The sequence below is a fragment of the Fistularia commersonii genome, chromosome 11 (assembly GCF_037954325.1).
Source record: "Fistularia commersonii isolate RoL2024-O1a breed Wild chromosome 11, RoL_Fcom_v1.0, whole genome shotgun sequence".
Lineage (NCBI taxonomy): Eukaryota > Metazoa > Chordata > Actinopteri > Syngnathiformes > Fistulariidae > Fistularia > Fistularia commersonii.
The window spans coordinates 19,924,173-19,936,536 of record NC_141294.1 but is presented as its reverse complement, the minus strand read 5'-3'; the positions used below and the strand labels follow the sequence as shown (position 1 = coordinate 19,936,536).

The following is a 12,364-nucleotide window of genomic DNA, read 5'->3' as shown; positions in this document are numbered from 1 at the left end:
TCATCTGCCCCCCCCCCTTTCTCTTCACCTCCTAACCTTCCTATCCCCTTCATTACCCATGCGCCCCTGGATGGAGTGGGCAGGTTAATGAGAGACAGGATGAGCTAAAACAGCATGTACATCCTGTCATCAAGGACAAAACAGCATGAGTGATAGGAAATCGGACAAGCTCAGCCAGATTAATGGCCCCTTTCTGGTGTTGTATGTACATCGTGGTTGCATCTCAGGAACTTCTGGAGAGATCCCGCCTCCGCAGCTCATTTCTCATTGATTTCCATTGAATGAGTGATCGGCCATGTAGAAAGTCCTCAGTTTTTTTTTTTTGAAAAAATTTTCAAGAACAAATCGAAAATGTCCAGAAAATTAAATTCAATTCGCAGATTATTTAGATATTTCTTATTAATTAATTAAAACATTTTTGTAACTTTGGAATCATTTTTTTGCAGATTTTCCAGGAATGTGTTGGAGGGTCAATTTTTTTCTGCATCATTTGATTTGATATTTCCGGCCATATCTAGAGGTCAAGGGTCAGCTATGGGTCTCCTGGCAATTAAGAGCTGCTATCACACAAAAAGCACCTCGACACACACAGATACCTGACCATCTGCTTCACCCTGACTTACTGTTCTTCATCACCCATGGCGACAAAAGTGCTGCTGTATAAAAACGCATAAAAACAGACACTCATGTGCAAATACAGGACAAATGATTCCTTACTACATGCTGTATCTTTACCTCAATAAATAGCAATTAACAAACACATAAATATGCAAATCCACAAATACATGAATATGGCTCAACAAGATAGTGAGGACAGCCCACTGATGGTGGGACTGAGCCTGGACCATCTTCGATCGGTGGAAGTGGTGAGAGTGAAGGATAAACTGGGAGCTATCCTGGACAATTCTTCCCACCCCCTCCACATTGAGCTGTGGCTGATGGGCAGCTCCTTCAGCCAACGGTTCATCCCAGCCCGGTGCAGATCTGTTGATCAGCCTAACAGCAGTCTGGACGGCACACAACTCTGAACCTCACCCCATTAACTACCCATTCACATCATGCCCTAACTCTGCTGTCTGTCTTATCCTTGTTGGTCCCAGCCCAAAAATATCCTGCCTATTTTTGTTTATTTATTTAATTCTTGTCATTGCTATTGTCAATCTTTTTATATTGTAGTTCTGGTTATCTATTTTTCACCCTTAGTGTTTCACTATGTTGTCCATTCTTATCCCTGATGATTTTGCTGATGTTGTTCTCCCCTCCCTCGATTTATATTTAGATTCATATTTATTTTTGACATTATAACTGTTAGGCTGCTGTGACAAAGGTATTTCCCCTATGGGAATCAATAAAGTTTATCTTATCTTATCTTATCTTATCTTATCTTATCTTATCTTATCTTATCTTATCTTATCTTATCTTAAGTTATCTTATCTTCTCTTATCTTATCTTATCTTATCTTATCTTAAGTTATCTTATCTTATCTTATCTTATCTTATCTTATCTTATCTTATCTTATCTTATCTTATCTTATGTGTAAATATTTGTAAAAATATAGATATAAATGTCAAAAATTTGTATAAACAATAGTTGAAGACATATATGAAGAAAAAAAAATCTAGACATTTACCACTTAAAAAATTACCTGCAGTGGAATTCAAGCAGGACACTAATCTGGGAAGCGGTTCATTCACCTGAGCAGATATTTGAATTGGTAAAAGACAATTTCCCTATGAATTTGTACACCCGGTTGCTAATTTTTCAGCAAATTGCTCCCTAACAGTTTTTTACTATCATTTTTAGGCAAATACTTCTTCTCTGTTACGTTTTTGGTCCCGTTAAGACGATTTGTAGGGCCATGTCATCATTTCACATCTTTCGCCTCATAGCAGCACTTTAATTACCTAGTGCATGAAGTAAACATCACACAAACATTTGGTACGAATGTATTTTCAATGTATAGATATAGAATGGGGCAAGGACTCTCAACGAAACTCCAGCACCTGTCTTTAGACTGTGTCATGGCTGGGCGGTATGTCTCCCTCAAACGTCCCCCACCCCCGCCCTCTGCAGCAGGCCATGCATAATAAACACTCTGTGGTGCCGAGCTGACCTGACACAAGGTTACCGGATACGAAGCTGCAGTTTTGCGCCACTGATGAAAAGTGGCCCTGGAGCATTTTTTTTCTTTTTTCTTTTTAATCGCATGATTTCTGAAAGCAGATGCGTTCATTGTGCTTTTGAAACGTGAAGTAATCGGAGGGGGTAGGACAGGATGAAATTATCAAGGAAATCAGCAGTGGGTATAATATGTGAGACCGAATGTGCAAGAAATCACCTGAACTTTATGAGAAATGGCTCAGAAAGTCTGAAAAATAAATGAAAAGAAATAAGCTATGATGATGTAATAAGTCAGAAAAAAGGTGTGAATGACCAATCACAACGATGAGCTGGACCGAGGGATGAATGGAAACAGCTAAGGGTTCTGGTGAGCTCCAAGAGAAGGAAGAGTTCTCTTGGTTTTCATCTCAGCAGTGGGGAAAAACTGGAATGAATAGAAGAGAAGAAGATTTATTACTTTTGCCATGCATGTTAGCATGTTGTTGGCTGTCCCTGCAGCATCTCAACAGCAACCTCCTCCGGTTTTTGTTACATTCCATTTCCTCCCTTCGCCCTACTCTTACAACAACACCTCCATCTCTTGTCTCCATCTCTTTGGACTTCATTTGATTGCACGTCAGCAACAGAATCAGATCAGCAGAATTGAGAGATACACACACACATACATACGTGTGCACGTGCCAACGTTGTGTGCGTGATTGTTATCAAATGTGTGTGTCCATTTTTGTGTCTGTGTCTGTATCTGTATGTGCTTGTAAGCAATGTGCATGATTTGTAAAAGCTTGCGCGTTTATGTGTGCCTGTGTGTTTGCTTAGCAAAAGCTTTTGTGTTGTGCTGCTGTGTGTGTGATCGGTTGAGTGTATGTATGTGTGTCAGCGTGCAACTGTGCCTGCCTGTGTGTGTGAGAGCGTGCAGCACTGCAGTGTTATGGCTCCTGGGAGTAGAGTGAAGCCGAGCGAGAGCAGAGGTTTAATAGAAACTTAAGTAGTGGCGTTGAGGCCAGAGATAAGAGAAATTCAGAAAGACTAAAATTTTTTTTGTCTGCACTTGAAGTTGCTTTGACACCGTCATCTCATTTCTGTCTGAGGAGGACACATGCATGCTTCACACATAGAGCTTAACAACTTAACGAAGTTAAGGGTCTTACATATGAGCTTTAGAACAACTTAATAACAACAAAACAGCAACTAAACAAAAAAAAAAGTTAAAATGACTGCAGAGAGACAAAAGTTGCATCTGCAGCTTCTGGTGTGTCCAATTTTTCTTATAAGGGATAAACTGAAAAAAAAAAAATCTTTTTTCAACATGACCAAAATGTGAATGCATCATCAGCCACAAGGATGTCAATGTTACAAAAAAAAAATCAAGGAATGTTAAATATACTTACGGGTCTACAGTATAGGTCCCCGTTTTTGCAAAAATGAACATCAAGGTAACAAAAATATAAAAAAAGATCGTGGTAACATTGGTAACAGAAACACAACAAACACCATTGTGACAATTTAAGATAATGCTCACGTTACACACTACGTAAAAAAGAACCTGACAATGCAGTAACGTCCATTGCCATGACAACAACCTTACAAAACCGCCATACAACCGGTATGAACACAATAACAAAAAAAGGGGGCCAGGTAAGAGTTTAAATGTAGACATATATTCAACTTAAAAACGTAATCAATACAAATGAATAATTTCTTCTTTATTGGTTAAAATAATGGTGACATTATAAAACTATTATACCAGAAAAAACAGTTCTTCCAGTTCTGACTGGGCCACCTTGACCGCCACATAAGCTACAAGAGAAATTACATCTGGATATATCACCAATAGTCCCTCATTTATGGTGGGGTTACGTTCCAGAACCAGCCATGATAAACAAAAATCCACAAAGAAGCTACCATATTTTCATTTTATTCTTTACACATATTTTAAAGCTTTGTTACCCTCTCCACATTCTTATTAACCTTTCCCATACTCTTATAAACACTTCCTATATAATTCATACAAACCCAATACTGCAGAGTCACAGTAGGAGCAGTCATCGTACGTCGATGCAAAATGAACAAGGCAAAGATGCTGAATAGATGTTACGTGCAGGAGATGCAGACGATGATGCTACCATTGCTGAGCCAATCAGAGCCCAGGATCCAGAACACCATTCTCCGGTTGGTTGGTAATCAAAATAATAAATATACCTTTATGAGCATATAATACTTTTTTTTACAGTATTATCCGGTATTTGATATATACCGGATAAAATCAACATGAAAGCTGAACTGCATGAGGTAGCACTGTTGATTGAAGTGATGATAAAATGACGAATGTTGAAATCACGTACATGCAAACCTTCCTGGAACCCATAGGGGATGCATTGAAATGGGTGTTTTTTGACAAGAAAAAAAATTCACATGAAGGTCTATGAGACAAATTTAGGGGATTTCAGTCAAGTTGAAATTGCCTCAGAAAGGCACGGTTCCCCAACGAGCGACACTGTACTCAGATTGGACATTACACTCAGAGGCAGCTACAATGGTTAGAACTGATATAGCAGCGTTAGGGTTTTATTAAAAAAAATCCCTCCTTTTCTGCACTTTGGTGCGTTGCCCAGATTGCCCTTACCAACAAATGTCCCATGGTTTGAACCTTCAGTGATTGTTGTTTCTAAATTGGTTTGGAGACAGCGCTCCCTTGTGGCTGTTGGATATGTTGGTCTCAGAACAAGGTACATCTATCTCATAAAGGCTAATTTAGATCAATCCGCTGACATTTCTGATAAGGCACACGCGTGCAGACACAAACACACTTACACATACACTGTCTGTTTGACTTTGTCCAGTTTGTCCAGTATTCCTTTTCATTTCGCCTGAATCGATATGAGAATCTGTACAAAGCCATCAGGGAATATTAAACCAATAATCAATAAAAATCTTGGAGTGTAATCAGAGGCTCTGGATACAGTTGATCACTTCTGATCATGTGATCAGAAGTGATTACTACACTTGGAGGCAAAGCTCTTCGCTGTTGCTGTCAGTGTTTTCCGTTGGCATGTGATTAACATTCAGTCTGAGCTTCAAAGGTAAAATTAGCTAATTCAATGAGATATCCATGTTAACACAGGGGTGTGTTTGTGTGTGTGTGTGTGTGTGTGTGTGTGTGTGTGTGTGTGTATGTGTGTGTGTGTGTGTGTGTGTGTGTGTGTGTGTGTGTAATTGTTGTCATTATTTTTCCAGCCTGGCTGGTTCATTTGATATTTTTACTGTCTAAATGTGGTGAATGATACTCTGCCAACAAATCCAGATGATTGGCTAGTAGGAAATGATCCTCACTTCCTCCTGCCTAAAGCGCTGTTATGCTGCCGTGGCAACAAGACCTGCGCCACTGCTTCCCCTGTCCATCCAAGGGTCTAGGGAACTGACCTGTGAATAGGTTTTACTAGTGTGAAAAAAAACGAGTTGGATGATACGGTGGTGCAGTGACTAGTGCTCCTGCCTACCAGCAACAAAGACCCTGGTTCGGCTCTCAAAGGGGCCTTTCTGTGTGGAGTTTGCGTGTTCCCTGAAACATGCATGTTTGCATGCATTCCACAATCCAAAAAGATGCAGAAGGTCAAATTGGAGTTTGGAGTTTTTAGGGATTGTTTTTTTGTCACTAGATGTGGCCCTGCTCCAGCAACCCTAAATGTAGGATGAGAAGTAATATATGGATGGATGAAATAAAGAGAGTTAATGAAGCAGCGGAAGGCGACCATTGACCTCGGGGTCTGGACAGGCAGCAAAATCTGCTGCGCCTATTGCTTAAGCTCGTGATTTCCCTGAAGCTGGTGCAAAGTGGGAATCACGGATACTTATTTCAGATCCAAATAGATTTTGAAGCGAGACTCTGTGTCTCATTGGTAATCCATCACTGTTTTTTTTTTTTGTCCAACATTTCCTTCATATCACCCGACATGTGATGCATTTCCTGGTGACTATGAGGCTTGGGGATTAATGCGGAGGAGCCAAATCATCTTGGGGAGAATCAGCATTATGAGAGGCATTATGTATACCATTGCGGCCCCTGAAATATACACAACTATAAAAACCATATTGTTTTTCGTCCAGCAGCTGAGCTCTTGGGCTGTAAATAACATTCAGCACGTCGTGGCTGGTATAAGAGCATCTGCAGAGTTACTGCTCCCAACGCCGCAAACACCCAAGTCGACCGGATCTGTTCATGTATCAAGGCCTGCCAGGCCGTTTGCATGACTGATGCAGAAATTAATAGAAAATAATCACTGACATTATGTCCAGTGGAGTGATTTGTGTTTTTTCAGGAGTGAAGTTGTACCCCCTTGTATTATTTGTTATTGCTCTAAAGTGAGGCCTGATCACAGTCAAAAATTGCTCCATATCCTCCATATTTGTCTTTAAACAGTAAAACAAGTCCAACACATAGCTGTTATTAGATGAATATATCATATGAAATTAATTATGTCAATAAATTAAAGAATAAATAGATGATGTAAAATCTATTTAAGTGTGTGCAGTATGCATCAGTTTTCAGAAGCGCATATCACCACTAGGATGTCAAAGCACTGCTCCACTGCATCGTATTTAAAAAATATTTGATTAAATTAAAATAAAAATTCAGCACAGCCTCAGAGCTCCTGTATTATTTCCACAGCTCCTTGTAAACAGAATCCATTGGCGGGTTCCTTGTCACATCCTCCAGGTTGCTGCTGTATTCTAAATTGAAGGGTAGCCTACTGAGTAGCCTACTGAGCATGCTCAATTTAGAACGGGAGTTAATGATAAAGATGTTGGAGAAAATTTTCCACATGTTTTAGATGCAGATTATAGATGGTGCTCATGGACATAACATATAGCTTATTTATCTAAATGTCCATGTTATTTAACATTTTTGAGTGATTCCTTAACTCGTGCCCTTGTTTGACAGGCCACCACTGTTCTGAACAAACGGGGCTTAATAGATGTACAGTCAAGCCTCTGCTTCCAAATTTAATTAGTTCTTTGACTGTTAGCTAACTGAAATATTCGCAAACCGAATCAGTTTGGGGTTTGAACCAGCAAGTTTACTTTTACCAGGTGAACACCAGGTAAGGGGGGAGCAGGGCAGGTACAGGTAGACTGGGAAGGAGGAATGCAAGGCAAGAACAAGCAGCTAGGAGGAAGGCGCGAGCATATGTCAATGAGGGACACATCTGGTTGGGTACGGGCAGCCAGGCGGAAGGTGCTAGCATACACTGACTGGAGAGAGGCTCGGTTGAGGATGGGTGGCTAAACGGAAGGCGCTGGCATACACCGACAAGGGAAGCATGGTCGGGTTGTGGGCAGCTAGGCAAGATTGTGCTTGCATACACCAACAAGGGAATAAACCTGGTCAGGACCAGAGGGAGGAATACTGGGCAGGAACAGGCAGAGCATTGTGATCAGGAACAGTAAGCCCAGTTGAGGGCGGGCGGATAGGCAGAAGGCACTAGTATACACAGACGAGTGAGGTGCTGGCCCAGCAGGATGCAAGGGTTTCCGCTGTCTTAGGAAAATGGCGGTCCGCTGAGGGGCATGGGTTTACACCGGCAGGGAAGAGGTGGCCTGACGCAATGCACGCGTAGAATGACAACCTAGAACAATTTAGACAACTTAGAATTAACTTAGCGAATGACCCAGCAACCAGTTAGGCTCAAAGCTCTGGGTTTTAAGCCCTCACTGATTACGCTACCAATGCATGGCAATCCGCAGCAGATGCCATCAAGCCTACCATGAGCCCAACCCGACACGATTTTTCCCATTGAAATCAATGTGAATCCCATTGATCCATCAATCCAGCCCCCAAAATGTACTGCACTCTTTTGAAACTTTTCTGTTTTTATTTGTGGAAAAAATACAGGAAGGAATGAGAGATAACCTTAATTATTACTGTGCTTCGGGTATTCTCTCTCCTCTTGCCAGCATTTGTACTCTGTGTTTCTTTCACTAAATCAGCAAAATTAAAGCTTTCATTTATCCAAACTGATAATCACTTTTCTACATCTTGCATGTTCGTGCACTGAGGCTTGTTTGCTGGAAGAGAAGGGCCGTCAGATCTGAGAGCTGACCGCTGTGGTCCAGAAGAGGTTTGTTCAAATTTGATCGAAAACTGTTTTTGGCTGATTTGTTCATGACTAGGGCGTTCATAAGCTGAAGTTCTACTGTCTTCATTTCTCCTTTCGGCTTTTCCCTTCAGGGGTCACCACAGCGAATCAACCTTCACCATCTAACCCCATTCTCTGTATCCTCCTTTCTCACACCAACTACCTTCATATCCTCTCTCACTACGTCCATGAATCTTCTCTTTGGTCTTCCTCAAGACCTCCTGCCTGGCAGCTCCTCCAGCATCTGTCTGCCAATATATTCACTATCCCTCCTCGCTACATGACCCAACCATCTCAGCCTGGCCCTCTCTGACCTTCTCTCCAAAACATCTAACATACGCTGTCCCTCTGATGGACTCATTCTTGATCCTATCCATCCTCGTCATTCCCAAAGAGAACCTCAACATCTTCATCTCAGTGACCTCCAGCTCTGCCTCCTGTCTTTTCTTCAATGGTGCTTTCTCCAAACCATAAAGCATGGCTGGTCTCACCACTGTCTTGGACACCTTTCCTTTCTTTCTGGACAATAGTCTTCCATCACATAGTATCCCTGACACTTTTTTACACCCATTCCAACCTGCTTGGACCCGTCTCTTCACCTCTTTTCCACTCTATCTTACGCTCTAGACTGTTGACCCTAAGTACTTGAAATCTTCCAACTTCTTGATCTCCCCTCCCTGCAGCCTCACCATTCTACCCAGGTTCCTCTCATTCATACACATATAATCTGTCTTGCTGCGAATAACTTTCATTCGTCTCCTTTACAGAGCATACCTCCACCTCTCAAGACTTTCCTCAACCTGTTCTCTGCTCTCACTACAGATCAGAATGTCATCTGTAAACATCATGATCGATGGAGATTCCTTTCTATCCTCATCTGTCAGCCTGTGCAACACCACTGCTAACAGGAAAGGGCTCAGAGCTGATCCCTGATGGAGTCCCACCTCCACCTTGAATCTCTCTGCTACCCCTACAGCACACCGCACCACTGTCTCACAGCTAGCATACATGCCCTGCACCAGTCTAACATACTTCTCTGCCACTCCAGACTTCCTCATACAATACCAGAGTTCCTCTCTCAGCACCCAGTTGCATGTTTTTTTTCTAGGTCTACAAGAGTGCAATGTAGCTCCCTCTGACCTTCTCCATACTTCTCTGTTAGCATTCTCAAAGCAAACACTGCATCTGTAGTACTCTTTCAAGGCATGAAGCCATACTGCTGTTCACAAATGCTGACTTCTGCTCTCAGTTTAGTTTCCACTACTCTTTCCCATAACTTCATTGTATGGCTTATCAACTTTATCCCTCTATAGTTACCGCAATTCTGCACATCCTGCTTATCCTTATTATTCGTCTCCATTCTTCAGGTATCTTCTCACTCTCTAAGAATGAATGAAAGAATGAAAAAATGAATTGCAATGTAAACAAACACTATTTCTGCCCTCTAGCTGTGTAGCATCAATTCAAATTTCTCCTCTGACCTTTTTGACTTTTTTACTATTGTCTTTTGGAAGTTGACATGTATTGTGTTCTGTATATTCAAGAAGTTCAAGGTGAGGGTGGGACTCCATCAGGGATCAGCTCTGAATCCCTTCTTGTTTGCAGTGGTAATGGACAGGCTGACAGATGAGGTTAGACAGGAATCTCCATGGACTATGATGTTTGCAGATGACATTTTGATCCGTAGTGAGAGCAGAAAACAGGTTGAAGAAAATCTAGAGAGGTGGAGATATGCGCTGGAAAGGAGAGGAATGAAAGTTAGTCGCAGCAAGACAGGCTATATGTGTGCGAATCAGAGGAACTCAGGTGGCGCAGTGAGGCTCCAGGGAGTGGAGATCAGGAAGTTGGAGGATTTCAGGTACTTGGGGTCAACAGTCCAGAGCAATGGAGACTGTGGAAAAGAGGTGAAGAGACGGGTTCAAGCAGATTGGGATGGCTGGTGAAAAGTGTCAGGGGTACTATGTGATAGAAGACTATCGTTCAGAAAGAAAGGAAAGGAGTACAAGACAATAGTGAGACCAGCGATGCTGTATGGACTAGAAACAGTTACAATGACCAAAAGACAGGAGACAGAGCTAGAGGTCACAGAGATGAAGATATTGAGGTTCTCTTTGAGAGTGACCTTGATGGATAGGATCAGGAATGAGTCTATCAGTGGAACAGCACATGTTAGATGTTTTGGAGAGAGAGTCAGAGAAGCTAGACCGAGATTGTTTGGTCGTGTACAGAGGAGGGATAGTGAATATATCGGCACACAGATGCTGGAATTGGTGCTGCCAGGCAGGAGGTCTCAAGGAAGACCAAAGAGAAGATGTATGGATGTAGTGAGAAAAGATATGAAGTTAGTCGGACTGACAGGAGGATACAGAGAATAGGGCTAGATGGAGAAAGTTGATTCGCTGTGGCGACCCCTGAGGGGAATAGCCAAAAGGACAAGAAGAAAGAAGAAAATTGTGTTCTGTATATTCTGATTGCTGTGTTTCATGAGGCGTTTTTACCCTAGTTGGCCTTTTCGACTTGCTACTTAACCTGTGTCCATTTAAACCATCGCCAGTTGCTGTAAGTTCCCCACTTTCAGCGGATAAACTTAGTGTTCTGGCATTTTGTGGCCTGACAGTGGATCTAGGGTGGTGAGATAATTTCAATCTTAGTTTGAGGCTATTCCATCAAGTTCAATAGTTAAGGTTTACGAGATATTTCCCATTATTTAAAGATGAAGAGTTCATGATTTAGAGATAATCCCTAATTAACCCGATTGAAAAAATGTTTATTTTTATCTTTTTAACAGACAAATGTAAAAGCTCTAGGGGTTCCTCATCGTTCCAAGGGACAGAATTTCCAAACTTCAGAAATGGTTAATTTTAGCTGTATAAAACCCATAAAGTAGAAATTGTCATGACAAAAACAGAACCAAGCTGTTCCGAACACAGTTTAATGTCATGTCTATGGGTGAAAAAAACAGTTTTGAGCTGAATGAATTTAGAAAAACGCACACATGCGATCCGTAGAGCAATATGAATTGCTGTATAAAAAAGGGAAAGAAAAACAGATAGAAGTCATTGAACGCACAAGCCACCATTAAGTCTGTTCCTGTACGTGTCACGAATGTGTGTGCGTGTTTGTGGGTGTGGGCGTGCATGCATGTCGGTGTGTTATATCCGTTGCTCTGGGGTCTAATGGGGAGCCCTGCTGAAATATTCATTGTGTCACATTAGGTTTGCGATATTTGCACTGGAAAACAACCAAAATACAACCTGAACTACCGGCAACATTACCAGCATTCAGATCAGCCTTTATCATGACATAATGTCACATGTGTATTATGTTACTACAACACGGGTGAGAGGGGGAAAGGAAAGAATGAGAGGGACACAGAGAGAGAAAGAGAGAGAGAGAGAGAGAGAGAGAGAGAGAAGGAGAGAGAGAGAGAAAAGAACAGCAGTGTTTAGGCTTTGGAAGGTTTTAATCATTTTGGCATTCACAGGCTCCGTCATTCATTCACACTGTCACTTTCTCTCTCACCTGTGCGTCCATCCATTCCAATTCTCACTTCCTTAGTTGCCTCGTCACTCATTCAGTCACTTATACAATGACCTCCACACTCATTTACACACAATCTAATTCACCCCTGCAGTAACTTGCAAGATCACATTTGTACACTCCTGTTCCTTTCGGCTTTTCCCTTCAGGGGTCGCCAGAGCAAATCAGCCGCCCTATTCATCTCACCCTATTCTCTGTATCCTTTTCTCTCACACCAACTAACTTCATGTCCTCTTTCACTATGTTCATAAATCTTCTATTTAGTCTTCCTATAGACCTCCTGCCCGGTAGCTCCAACCTCAGCATCCAACCAATATATTCACTTTCTCCTCTGTATTTGACAGTACCATCTCAGTCTGGCTTCTTCTCCAAAACATCTAACATGTGCTGTCCCTCTGATGGACTCTGATGAACTGATCCTGGTCACTCCCAAAGGGAACCTCAACATCTTCATCTCTGCGACCTCCAGCTGTGCCTCCTGTCTTTTCATCATTGTCACAGGCAATTGTCATTGTCATTGTTTCTAGACCATACAGCATCACTGGCCTCAACACTTTGTTCTCCACCTT

At 41.8% G+C, this 12,364-nt stretch overlaps 1 protein-coding gene across 1 annotated transcript in view; it reads left to right on the top strand.

Moving 5' to 3' along the window:
* chrnb2 (cholinergic receptor, nicotinic, beta 2) overlaps positions 1-12,364 on the top strand; it is a 35,756-nt gene that overhangs the window by 1,202 nt on the left and 22,190 nt on the right. The window lies entirely within an intron of this gene.